The sequence below is a fragment of the Spinacia oleracea genome, chromosome 5 (genome assembly GCF_020520425.1).
Source record: "Spinacia oleracea cultivar Varoflay chromosome 5, BTI_SOV_V1, whole genome shotgun sequence".
Classification (NCBI taxonomy): Eukaryota; Viridiplantae; Streptophyta; class Magnoliopsida; order Caryophyllales; family Amaranthaceae; genus Spinacia; species Spinacia oleracea.
In genome coordinates, this window is record NC_079491.1 from 46,440,366 (window position 1) to 46,453,648 (window position 13,283).

The following is a 13,283-nucleotide window of genomic DNA, read 5'->3' on the forward strand; positions in this document are numbered from 1 at the left end:
TGTCGCAGCAGCTGATCGTTTCTCTCCTCATCGTAATGCTGGATTCGCATGGTTGGCAGAGCCATTTCTGCCGGTATGACAGCCTCAGACCCGAAGCTTAACTTAAATGGACTCTCGCCGGTAGCCTCCTTGATAGCAGTTCTGTTGCACCACAGAATTTCTGGCATAAGATCTGCCCATTTGCCTTTACAGTCTTCTAGCTTCTTTTTCAGTGCAGCCAGGATTTGCTTATTCGCCGCCTCTGCTTGCCCATTGCTCTGTGGGTGACATACTGACGAGTGAGCTAACTTTACTCTGTATAATCCCAGGAAGCATTGTATGGGTGCACAATCAAACTGTGATCCATGATCAAAAACTATTGCCTGCGGCAGCCCGAATCTTGTTATTATATTTTTCCATATGAACTTTTTCACCTGGTTTGCCGTTATTTTTGCTACCGGCTCTGCTTCTATCCACTTGGTGAAATAGTCCACTGCTACTATTAAGAACTTGCGTCCTCCAGCCGCCATTGGGAATGGTCCAACAATATCCATTCCCCATTGTGCGAATGGGATTGGGTTCAGAACGGGCATCAAATCATTGGCTGGCAAGTTTATCACAGCTGAAAACTTTTGACATTTCTCGCACTTTTTTACATAAGCTCGACAATCTTCTAACATTGTTGGCCAGTAATAGCCTTGCCTTTGACAGATGATGGTAAGGGGTTTTCCACCGGCATGGTTCCCACATGTTCCTTCGTGCATCTCTTCGATCAGCCTTGCTGACTCGAATGCTGTCAGGCACCTTAAGAATGGCAGGCTAAATGACTTTTTGTACAACCGTCCCCACAGGATGATGTACCAAACCGCGTCCCTTTTTGTCTTTTTGGCTTCTGCCAAATCTGCTGGTAGGGCTCCAGTCTGTATGTATGTTTGGATATTATCGTACCATTCTGAGGTAGTTGTGATGGCCATGACCCGTATTACCTCCGACTCCGTACTTCGCTTATTCATGACTTCCATCATGACTGTTCTTTTCAAGTCGGCGACATTTGAACTTGCTAACTTTGATAGTGCGTCTGCCAGTGTGTTTTCTGCTCGGGGTACCAGATTAATGCTGAATTTCTCTAGCTGAGCCGACACTGACCTCAACTTCTCCAGGTATTTGACCATTGAAGGTTCTTTGGCCTCATATTCTCCGCTGAATTGACTTGCTACCAGCTGGGAGTCTGTTGTCAGTATTACTCTTTTGGCATCTGCTGCGAGGCACATTTGGATGCCGGCAATTGCTGCCTCGTATTCTGCCTCGTTATTTGACGCGTTGAACATAAACTTTATAGCATACTCAAAAATGTCTCCTGTTGGCGATTTCATGATTATTCCAGCCCCACTGCCTGTCTGTGCAGTTGAACCATCCACTGACACATCCCATACTTCAGCTTGTACTTCATCTTCTTGGTATGACGCTTCACCTATGAAGTCCACCAATGCCTGGGCTTTGATTGCAGTTCTTGGCCGGAATTCCAAGTCAAACTCGGACAACTCTATTGCCCATTTTAGCAACCGGCCTGATGTATCTAGCTTGCTGATGGCTTTTTCGAGAGGAAAGTTTGTTAGCACTTCGATTGTATGCGCATCAAAGTATGGTCTTAACTTTCTAGCCGCGATGAGGACTGCATATGCCATTTTTTCCACCAACGTGTATCTTGTTTCTGGGCCGTTTAGCACATGGCTCACAAAATATACCGGCTGCTGCCCTTTGTTTTCTGTTTCGGCTACCAGTACTGCTGCAACTGTTTTTGGCGACGCCGATATGTACAATTGTAATTTGCCGCCCTCTTTTGCCCTTGCTATTGTTGGCAGGTTCTTTAGGTGACTTTTTAGAGCTTCAAAAGCCTCTTGCTCTGCCGGCCCCCATTTGAACTTCTTGTTTTGCCTCAAGGTTGTGAAGAAAGGCATTTGCTTATCTGCCGACTTGCTCACAAATCTGTTTAAGGCGGCCATTTTTCCTGTCAACCGCTGTATGTCTTTTAGGCTTTTGGGTTGCGGCAGACTGATGATTGCATCTACTTTTTCAGGGTTAGCGTCTATGCCACGCTCGCTGACCAAGAAACCCAGGAATTTTCCCGACCTTACTCCGAAGACGCATTTTTTTGGGTTTAATTTCATCCTGTATTTTCTCAAAGTTTCAAAAGTTTCTCGGAGGTCGCTAACATGATCCTCCTCCTTCCGGCTTTTTACGATAGAGTCATCTACATAGACCTCCACGTTTCTGCCTTTTTGGTCGGCAAACACCTTGTCGACCAGCCTTTGATACGTTGCCCCTGCATTTTTTAACCCGAATGGCATTGCCTTATAACAGAAAACTCCTGCATCCGTGATAAAGGCCGCCTTCTTCCTGTCTGATTTATGCAGGCTGACCTGATGATACCCTGAGAAAGCATCTATGAAACTGAGCATTGCATGGCCGCTAGTAGAGTCTACCAGCCTATCAATCCGTGGTAGTGGGTAGAAATCTTTCGGACATGCCCTGTTAAGGTTGGTGAAATCTACGCACATTCTCCATGACCCACTTGACTTTTTTACCATTACTACATTTGCCAACCATTCAGGGTAGTCACATGGCTCAATAAAACCTGCCGCCAGCAGTTTATCCACCCCTTCTTGTATTGATGCCATTTTTCCGTGGAGAAATTACGTTTTTTCTGCCGTACAGGCCTAACATTTCTGTCGGCGTTTAACCGGTGGACCATTATCTCTGGATCGATACCAGGCATCTCATCCGCCGAGAATGCGAAGATGTCCGCGTGCTCCCTCAACAAGCTTATGAGGTTGACCTTCATGTCACTCCCCATTTCTGTACCGATCACGACTGTTCTATCCATGTTTCCAACCTCCAGCTCGATATTTTCTGTCAGACCATCTGGCATTGGTCTTGGTGCTGATACCGGCCTCTCATCAAAGTGTTCCATGTTCAGGTCGGTTCGACCCCTTTTTGTGCAGCTCTTCTTTTTTGGCAGTTGTTCTTGTCTTGCCGGCTTAGTAGTCAAGTGTACCTCTTGCCTTGCCGTCTCAGTAGTCAAGTTTACTTCTGGGACCATTCTTCCCGGTGTTCTCAAAGCAGTCAAGTAACAGGATCTTGCCGCCAACTGACTTCCCCTTATCTTTGCCGGCCTTTCCAGGTTCGACATATATATCATTGTCAAGTGATAGGTGGAGACTACCGCCTGCACGTCATGTATGAATGGGCGACCGATGATCACATTGTAGGCCGCTGGTACTTTAATGATTAGGAAATCCACCATGAGATCTCGCATTTCAGATCCTTCTCCGATTTTCACCGGAAGCCGTATACTACCCTCTGGGTACACTGTAGATCCTGAGAAACCGATTACTGGGTAGTTCACCCTTTGAAGCTCGTCCTCTGGTATGTGCAATTGTTTGAAGGCTTCCCAGAAGATGATGTTTGCTGAGCTGCCGCCGTCTACCAGTACTCTGTTCACATCGGCATTTGCTATATCGATTGTAAGAACTAGCGGGTCATCATGCGGGAAAATGATGCCTCTGCAATCCGATTCCGAGAACTTCATCACTGGTATGCTGGGTGGGTTAGGCCACACTCTTGTGTTATGATAGTTTACCATGTGCCTGCGTTCCTCCAAGCTTCTACTGGCGCTGCTTATTGTCCCTCCGTGGACTGGACCACCAGAAATTACATACACGGGTGGTTTTTTCCCGCCATCCCTCTGTTCTGCTCTGGCACTGGTTTCCGGCTGTTTTTGCTCGACTCTAGGTGGCTAATATGGCTGCTCGATTCTAGGGTATTGTTGTTGATTTTGCTGTTGTGGCCGGTATGAATTGGTAGGGTTTCCCCCCACCGAGTTGTTGTTACCATTTCCTTGCCTCGCCCTATACTGTGAAAAATACCCCTTTCTGACCATATCCTCAATGTTGTCTTTGAGGTCTCTGCAGTCCTCTGTTAGGTGGCCGTGCTCATTATGGAAGTCACATAATTTCTTGACATTCCTTTCCCTACTCTGCATTGGTGGCGGCCTTCTCCAGCCGTCCATCTTGTTGTTTATGTTATAAATTGCCGTCCGCGGTGTGTTCAGCGGAGTGTAATTATCAAAGAGTCCTCTGGACTCCCTTCTGTCTTGCCGGCTTCTCTGCCCCTATGGATTGGCATTTCTGTTATTCTGGTTTCTCTGGCTTGCCCCTTGCTGATTATTGCTCTGATGAAAATTGTTTCCTCCTTTTCCCGCCTGCGGGTTATAGCCTGGATTGTACCTGACATTTCCGCCGGTTGCCACTACCACATTGGAGATCTTCATCATTTCATCCCCCCTGATGTACTCATTGGCCTTGTGCAGGACGTCACCCAGATTGGTGTATGACTTCCGGCTGAGATACTTCTTGAATTCGCACTCTTGCATTCCCCTCATCAGAGCCAGAACAGCAACCTCCTGCTGCAAATTGGGAATAGTGATTGATTCGTTGTTAAAGCGGGTGAGATAATCTCTTAACGGCTCTCTATCTCTTTGAGCGAACGACATCAACTCTCCCGACGATTTCTTTCTCTTCTGTTTGCTCACAAATCGTGACAAAAACGACGCCTGCAGCTGTCGGAAACTGTATATGGAGTGTGCCTCTATGCCCTTATACCAGCTCGCTGCAACTCCTAAGAGTGTGGATGGGAATACTTTGCACCACATGGCATCAGAATCTGTGTACAGCATCATGTGCTGTTCGAATGTGGTGCAGTGATCCTCCGGATCCGTCGTCCCATCGTATCTCCCTGTCGGGATTTTTATCCTTTCCATCCTTTCTTCTAGGATTTCTCGGCACAGAGGAGAATCCTTTGGCTGGATTGTCTGCCGTCTAGCTATCTGTAGAACCGGCGCTCTTCGCTCATATTCCGCGATTGGGACTTGCTCTGTTTCAGGCCATTCTGTTTCCGCCGGATCCGAGCGCTTTCTTTTTTCCGGGGTGTTTTCTTGATTCAGGGCGGTTAGGAGATCCCTAACAGGTAACTGGGAACCGCCGACCTGGTCTTTCTTAGACTGCCGACTGACCCTAGCTGCTGCGAGGCTGGTAGCTCTGACAAAGCGGCCATCACCGCTGACAGTGTTTTCAATTGCTCTCCCGTGAATACTTCCGACAGGGGAGACAGGCGCTCCTGCAGCGTCTGCTCCAGCGGAGTTTTCGGTTGCTCTCTGGCAGGGCTTTCTATTTCTAACTCATCATCGTCCTCCACTGTGAATTCCTTTTGTGCCGGTATCGAGGTGTTTTTTGTTGCTGGGCTTATAACTGATTGTGCTTGTGATGGATGGGCGGGGTTTAGAAGGGAGGGTTGGAACTTGGAGGTTGTCGCCGGTTGCGGGGTTGTTGCTTTTTCTTGACTTTTCTTTGATTTTTTACCATCTTTCTGTGAGAAATCCATGCTGACTGTTCTACCGTTTCAAGGGATAAGGTCCCCTCCTTCTAGCGCCAATTGTTCCGGGTGTGGAATGAGAACATCTGACTGTGGGATACTGGATTCCTGTCGTGAGCCGGTTGGTATCTGCACAACAGAATGGATTAACTAGCCTCGGGGGTGGTTCGAGGATCCCCCCTCCGATGCTTAAGTAAGATTACTGAGAGATTAAGAGATGATTAAGAGATGTTTAGAGAGTAAGAAAGAAGTGTGTTTAAGTGTTTGTGTACCTCATATCAATAAATGAGGTGCTCCTTATATAGACCAATCCAAGGGTACGATCTGGTAGGTCCCTTGTGGTTAGATAGCGACCTGTTGATAGTGACCCTTGGTTGGTTGTCTTCATGATAATGCCGGAAGGGGCCTTGCAAATAATGCCGGTAGAGAATATTTACCTAAGATGACCAGATTACCTGCAGGTTAAGTTTACATACGGGGAGTTCTGCCGGTACCAGGTCGTGGTGCCGGTAGGACACCCCGTACACCAGCGTTAGCGCTTGCTTCAGTTTTTGTTATTTAAGCGATTAAAAGGTTAAATAAACATTATTAGATGAACAAATATATCATATTTAATGGATGATTCGTGCATTAGTGAAATCCCTACAAAATACAATGAGTTAATAGAAATTAATATGTACATTAAATACACAAATCATCCATCAAACCCTATGAAAAACAAGTTAGTAATGACATGATTAATCAATATTGTACCTACACATTAATACGCGAGTTAAACGATTCAAATATCGTAAATACAAATCAGATGAATGGAATGAAAATGACAATAAGGAAATAAAATGAATTTAGGTAAGGCTCCTCATAATTATTACCAAGGTTGTTTGGGTCTTAGGGATTTACGAGCCTTTAATAGGGCACACTCACGTAAGGTCGAATTGTGATTAAATTTGATGAGCGATTATGAAATGGTTAATGTAGTTTTTAGCATGTAACTAGTTTTTGATCTCGGGCGATGTCCTGGGTCATTACATGAAAACCCATATTTATTCCATTACATACAAAGAACGTGATTAAATGCGTATTTTTTTTCTTTCTTCACTATTTTGTCATTTGTTATATTTTGTTTGGAAAGAAAGAAATCAAATATGACATATAGGTTGGTTGATAAGTCTTTATTGTTGAAACTTAAGGTCGAGGGTTCGAGTCTTACATAAACAATATTTCTATTTTTTTATTGTTTGTAAATGAATGGAGTACCACCCTTTAAGAAGGAAGAGGGAGAGCGTCACGTGGAAGATGAACTTGATTGTAAACGTCTTTTAATATATAGTATAGATAGATAGATAGATAGATAGACTAGTCTTATATGCACACGATGCGTGCGAGAGTATACATATAAAAATTAAAATCGTGTTATTACAATTAATCATTACAAACAATTTGCAAGAAGAAAAAAAATTATTCAAAAAATTCATCTGAAAAAAAATTAGATATCATCAATCTCAAAGTAACAATACACCTTTAGCAAAAAATAAAAAAAGTACACTATAAAGTCTTATGACTTATGAACAAACTAATTTAAAGTAACACGATTCTTTAAATATTGTATGGAAAAAAACAAAGTCTTACAATATTAAACTTTAGTCTTTTAACTCTTTTGCGCATAACTTCAAAATTATAACCAAAACCAAAAAATAATAGTAGGCAATCTTGAGATACTGCAGAATCGAACCCCGCCTGTAAATGTGGTTCAACCTAGAACCCCGCCTGCAGTCATCTCAACCACCTCAAAGTCTTCCATGTGAGCATTTACCGTTGCGGCCTGGAATAAAATAGATTTGTCCTCACCAAACTCATCCGCGTTCTCACCAACCTCCATCACCCATTAATGGCTACCCTCGCGCCATATTCAACCAAGTTCAGCACCCAAATTCCTTCCTTTGGCCCGCTCTGATTCGTGGGTATGTCGTACATGGGTTGTTTCATGGAGCTATAGTTTTATATGACTGTATGAAAAAAGATGGTGTTGAACCCAATTCTTTTATTTTCTGTACTCTGTTTAAGGTTGTCACTTTTATTGGGGGTGTGGTTTTGGGTTGTCAGTTACATGGTGAAAGTAGGAGAGAATTAAGATGAGAGGGCATAGATTATAGGGCACGGCGAAAGCAGTAGAGAGAATCGTGCCCTAATCTGATATCATGAAAGAATGTAATTCATTGGATTATTTCATTAGGGGAATTAGGCTAATATACTAACTGATACTGTAATACCCCGAATTTTTAAAACTCGATTAGTTATGCTTAATTATTTTTATTTAGCTTAAAATCGTTTTAAATCCTAATTTCGAACTTTATTTTAATTAATGAAGTTTTATTTCGCTTGAAATTTGATATTGTTACACGATTTATTTTTCAGATTTTATAATTTAATTTCATATTTACGAGCTTAGGCTACTTTTAAATATTAGTTATTTTGTAATTTATTTCGGCTTTTTAATAATTTCGAAACGTTCTTATTATATTCGAAAACTAAATTTATTTTCCGTTAACGATATTTTTATAAAGAATTATTTCAAAACTTAGTTTTAGTTAAGCATTTCTATTCTAATTAATTTCCTAAAATTAGAAACCTATTTTCAGAATTTTGGCCTAATCTTGTGAAATTACAAAAATGCCCTTGAAAGAGAAAAGTTTCATTTCTCTTCTTCCTCCCCACGTATGTTTCTACTCCCTTTCCTTGAAATCTGTCTACATTCATGCCTTGGAGACCAAGGAATTCTCCTTGTTCATCACTCTACATACTTACAAAACCCATTTCAATTTCAGAAACCAAATCAAAATTCAAATCCACTTTCCTTTGTTTTCCTGTGATTCAAACCACCACCAAAAACCACCGTGAACACCACCACTGTCAACCGCCACCCCCATTCTCTTTCACCTCCATCGTCAGCCACCTCCACCACCATTTACCCGCCTCACCTCCGCCACCATCTCCGGCAAAACGCGACCCAACACACCCTTATTTTCGCTCCCTTCCCCGCAACCACTCACGCCCCTGTTCCTTCTTCCGTTTTCTTCCCTTGCGGCACCACCAGTGTAGCACCAACGCTCCCAACCATCCCCAGCCACCCAGACCACCATCGCCCTCCAGCACCACCGCACCCACACCACCGGCTTCCATCTCCTCTCTCTCCTCCTTTCACGACACCCCTGCCCCCTCCCCTGTTTCTTCCCCTTTCTCTAACTCGCCGCACCACCCCCATCGCGCTCCACCACCGCCCACCATCACCAACCTACACACCGATCACCGCCGCCCCAAAAACCCCGGTGCTCCGCCCAAAACCCCCAAAACTCTCCCTCACAAATCTCCCCTGCCTCTTCCTTCCTTCGCGCAACTCACCACTCATTCCTTCGCTGCTCCGCCGCCGAGAACCACCCACCATCACCGTCGCATTAATCGACGCCACCCACCCAAGCCAGCCACCTCAATCTTCCCTCCTCCACTCCTCCCTTTTTCCTCTATTTCGCTCGTGCCCTTCCCAGAAAACCAAAAGCCAAAAATCAGATTTTAAACTTTGGTTTTCATTTTCTTTAAAACTCAATTTAAGGATTAGGCCAATTCAAATTGGGCCTTGGTGAGTTGAAAACTGAATTGTTATTTTCAGATTTCTTAATTACTAATTTTCATGTTTTAACAAAGTTTTATCATATAATTATTTACTAATATATTATTTATTATTTTCAGGAAAGGCAAATAAATTTAATTATCGATTTAATTGAAATGAGTTACTAGATTGATTTATCAAGGACAATTTAAATAAAATTTTGCGTGAATCGATTTAGGAGAAAACATATATTTTTTCTCTAAAATTGTGTTTAATAATATTTTCAATTAAAATTATGAAATTATATATTTTCAACATTATTATTAGAAAATTCGTTATTTATAAAATTTCGAAAATATTGAGTTAAATTATTTATCATTTCAATAACTAATTCAATTATTTAATATTTTGAAAGAAATTGGACTCGGAGCTCAGGACGAACGAACCAACAAAAATCCTTATCGAAATCATGGAAGTGAGGTAACGGCTATTGCTAGTACCCGCAATCCCCTTATAAATATGATTTATGAAAATATAACGTTATGATTGAATTTATGAATTAAATGTTTTGACATGTTTTATGGATTGTGGGAATGAATTATGATTTGTTTGAATTATTCTTTATAATATGATTTGAGTGTTTTCTCATAAAATGATATTTATATGATGCCATGAATGAAATGATGTTTTATGGATCCCAGGATCTAAATGATGTTTTATGATCTAAAAAGAGTTATGCTATTTCAATTGAAATCAAGCCAAGGCTTAGTAAAAATACATAAAACATGATAAATGAAAGTGAAAGACATAGTTTGTCTGGCGGTATATAAACTACCATCTTCCTATCTATCGGTCATGCATGCACCACGGACACCTGTCCACCCATGGATTATGAGTCCAAGCTCCCATGGTTATGAGCCCAGGCCCATGTTACAATGATGAGCCCAGGCTCTTATGGGCCCAGGCCCAGTGGAGAATTCCTTCACGGTTCGTACTTGCCGACAACTAGCATGTTAAATTGCAAAGTTTATGAATGAATTAAATATGATGTTTTATTAAATGTTTTACTTATTCTATTCTCCCTGTGTTATTAAATAAAATGAGTTGAAATGAATTTACGTTGCTAGGGTAGTGGTTACTGAGTCTTCGGCTCACCATTTTGTTTTCTGTTTTAGGTACTGCGGGGAACAATGGACACGAGTAATGGCGAGGAACTTCACTTTATTAATATTCACCTAGTTTATGCTTAATGTTTTAATAGTTTAATTAAAGACTTTTAGTAATTTATGTACTTGTATTTTGGGAATATAAAGGATTATTATAATAATTTGGGTTTTGATAGCTTATGTTATGATAGTTGCCTTGTAATTTCCAAGAGGGAATTACGGCAGGTAATGTACCGACCAAATTAGGTTAATTCCGCTGCTAATTATGCTTTAATAAATGAATTAGAGGTCGGGGTGTTACAGATACAGAGCAATCCTAGGCTATAATAACGAGAGATATTTATGGAGCTAACTATCCTAGGCTATAATTACGTATGGGAATATAAACGCCTACCAATATTGCATGATTTGCTAAATCATTCCCTAATACATAATATTTACATATATATTCTAACACGTAGAGAGATGTTTAAGTTTGGTGGGTTTGGTGAATCGGATTTCTTTTTTCTCTTCTTTGACTGTTATTAACGAAAAGGGGAGATTATAGGTTGCTTTCCTGATTTTATGATTCTTAATCAAAATAACTTACCTCTTTGTTGACTTTTGTTGTTACACTTCCCATGAGAAAGATTTTATGCGTGATTTATTGTTCTACCTCGTGTTAGAAAGAGTTGACTGGATCAATTTCCTCATTTGTTATTCCAATCAGTTTTTTAAATCACTAAATAATCAAATTTAGTTTGGAAGGTAGTTTAGTCTTTTATAAGGGGGATACCAAAAGTATATTTACTATACTAACCACAATTCTGCACTTATAAAATAGATCGAGATAATGAAAATGAAGTTTTTTGAGAGTTTTAAGTTGAAAAGAGTCAATTTAATGCGTGATTAAACCGTGCTTATTGGCTTTGATTTGACATATTCTGAAAGATTTGAGAATATTAATGACAACAGATTAATTAGGTTAATCCGTGTCATTAATGGTCTTTCTACGCTTTAAGATATGAACCGAGCCCAAAAGCAATTGAAAGATGTTTGTAAATGTGTTTTTATGTTTGATGAAGAAGTGAAATGACGTTTTTTCTTTTTGTGATTACGGGCCCACATGATTAAAGTCGGACCAAGTAAGAGCATCTTTAATGGTTAGCTAATATCATTGTAGCTTGGTATGCCACATCAATTTTTCAAGCAACAACATTTTCTAGCAACAACATGCTCCAATGGGTAGCAAGTAGCTTGAATTTTGTTTTAACTTCTTTTTTTAATTTTTTATTCTATTCTTACGTTTACTTTCCTAATAATTAGGAAATAAAAGGTTATTTTTTTCCAAGCTAATTAGCTTGGTAGAGCTAATTTGCTTTGTCTAGCTAATTTAACAAAATTGCTCCAATGGTTAAGCCACTTGCTTGAAAGTTTTGGAAATTGCAAGCAAGTCCCTAAATGCAACCATTGGAGTTGCTCTAAGAAACCTTGTTTTTGGTTCAGTCATAAGACACTTTAGGAGAGACACAAATTAGGTGTCTACAAAAAGGTGGTGTACAATAAATATTGTAAGGCGGAGGTAAAGTTACCTTAAAATGGTTAAAAGTTATCCCAATATAATATAAAAGTCATCTATTTTCTAGTGACAACATTTTCTTTTTAATAATAATTTTCCTTTCAAAATCACTAATAATTTATAAAGGTAACCATGCAACCCTTTAAAATGTTTATCCATTAATTTTTGTTCATAATATTAAAAGTTAATCAAAACATTGTAAAAGTTGCCAAAAACTAGGTAAGTTACGTCAATGTAAAATAAATTTATTGTAAATCGGGTGCGTGCAAGACCTTTTATATAAAACGAAACGACGAAGATATAATATTCATGTGTTAATATTGTACACGATTGACAACTTTAGAGTACATTCTTAAATTATGACTGACGAGTGGTTTAGGGAAAAATGAATTTCCATGGTGCAGGGGAAGTTTACAAATACCCCCTCAGGGGAGTGTGAACGACCACCGCTTCACTTCCTTTGCTATCGCTTCTTTCTCTTCAACGTCGAGGAATTTGAGTCTTGTTTTTTATTTGTTCTTCCTTCCTCTACACGAATTCATACAATCAACATTTCAACATTCAAGACATGAAAAACATCATCAACAAAATTCATCATACCAATCTCGTAATTACGATTGACCCATCCCCAAAAGTGGTCAAAGTTCGACATTTTGCAAGTCTACATACAAAATCAAAGACCTCTCTTCATTTCTAGGTCTCATTCAAATAAAAAATTCAAGTACAAGTACAAAGAAGTTCATCATGCGCATGATCTTAAAGGTTAATTCGAAAGCGAAGAATTTTTCATTTTGAACTTGTATGACAAATGTATGGTAGCCTCCTTGATTTAGAAGTTGGAACTTTGCATGATATGAAGATCGGACTTGGAATTTTGGATCTTGGAGTCTTGAATTTTGAATTGTAGATGCGCTGCTTAGCATGTCTTCGAATGTCAAGAATTTGAATATGGACCTTGAACAATCGCACTTAGGACCTAGGAATTGGATAGCCTAGGCATCGAGTTAGACTCTGAGTAGTCATCTCTTTGAATTTGCAGGGTTAGAACAATTGTACTTTGAAAGAGACTTATGATAGTCTAGGTTTGAACTTGACTTTGGCTAGCTAGTCAAGCTTTTAAGTTCGAGTCATATCTCCACTTGGGATGTGATATGGCTTTTGAAGGTGCATTTTGAATTGACGGGTTTGCGCTAGCTAGCCCCCAGTTTAACTTTGTAGAGTTAGGGATAGATCGCCTTGCTTCGATTGGCAGCTAGGGCAACAACCCTAGGATTTTGACTTAGTTGATTTGAACTCGATAAATTTGCAAATGTTTAGTATGGCTCCTCGTTGTACCGAGAGGAAGATGGTCGAGGATTATTCATCTAGTAGAGCTGCGACAGAGGGTGCTTCCAACGGTGAGCCGAAGATGATTGAGGAGGTATTCGTCGAGATAGATCGAGGAGGACAAACATCGAGAGACATTCTTCCAGGCGCCAGGCTGGCAGACTTCAGACATAATGTTTAATTCATGATTTTCCTAATGCTTTAAATATTTGTTAATTCC

The 13,283-nt window shown here is 40.5% G+C and overlaps 1 long non-coding RNA gene across 1 annotated transcript; it reads left to right on the plus strand.

The window, feature by feature from the left end:
• The first annotated feature begins 8,226 nt into the window (after positions 1 to 8,226).
• Positions 8,227 to 10,338, plus strand: LOC110805880 (uncharacterized). The gene is made up of 3 exons (XR_002538139.2): positions 8,227 to 9,043; positions 9,429 to 9,493; positions 10,189 to 10,338. It is a non-coding gene; the product is annotated as an uncharacterized lncRNA (long non-coding RNA).
• Positions 10,339 to 13,283: the final 2,945 nt, after the last annotated feature.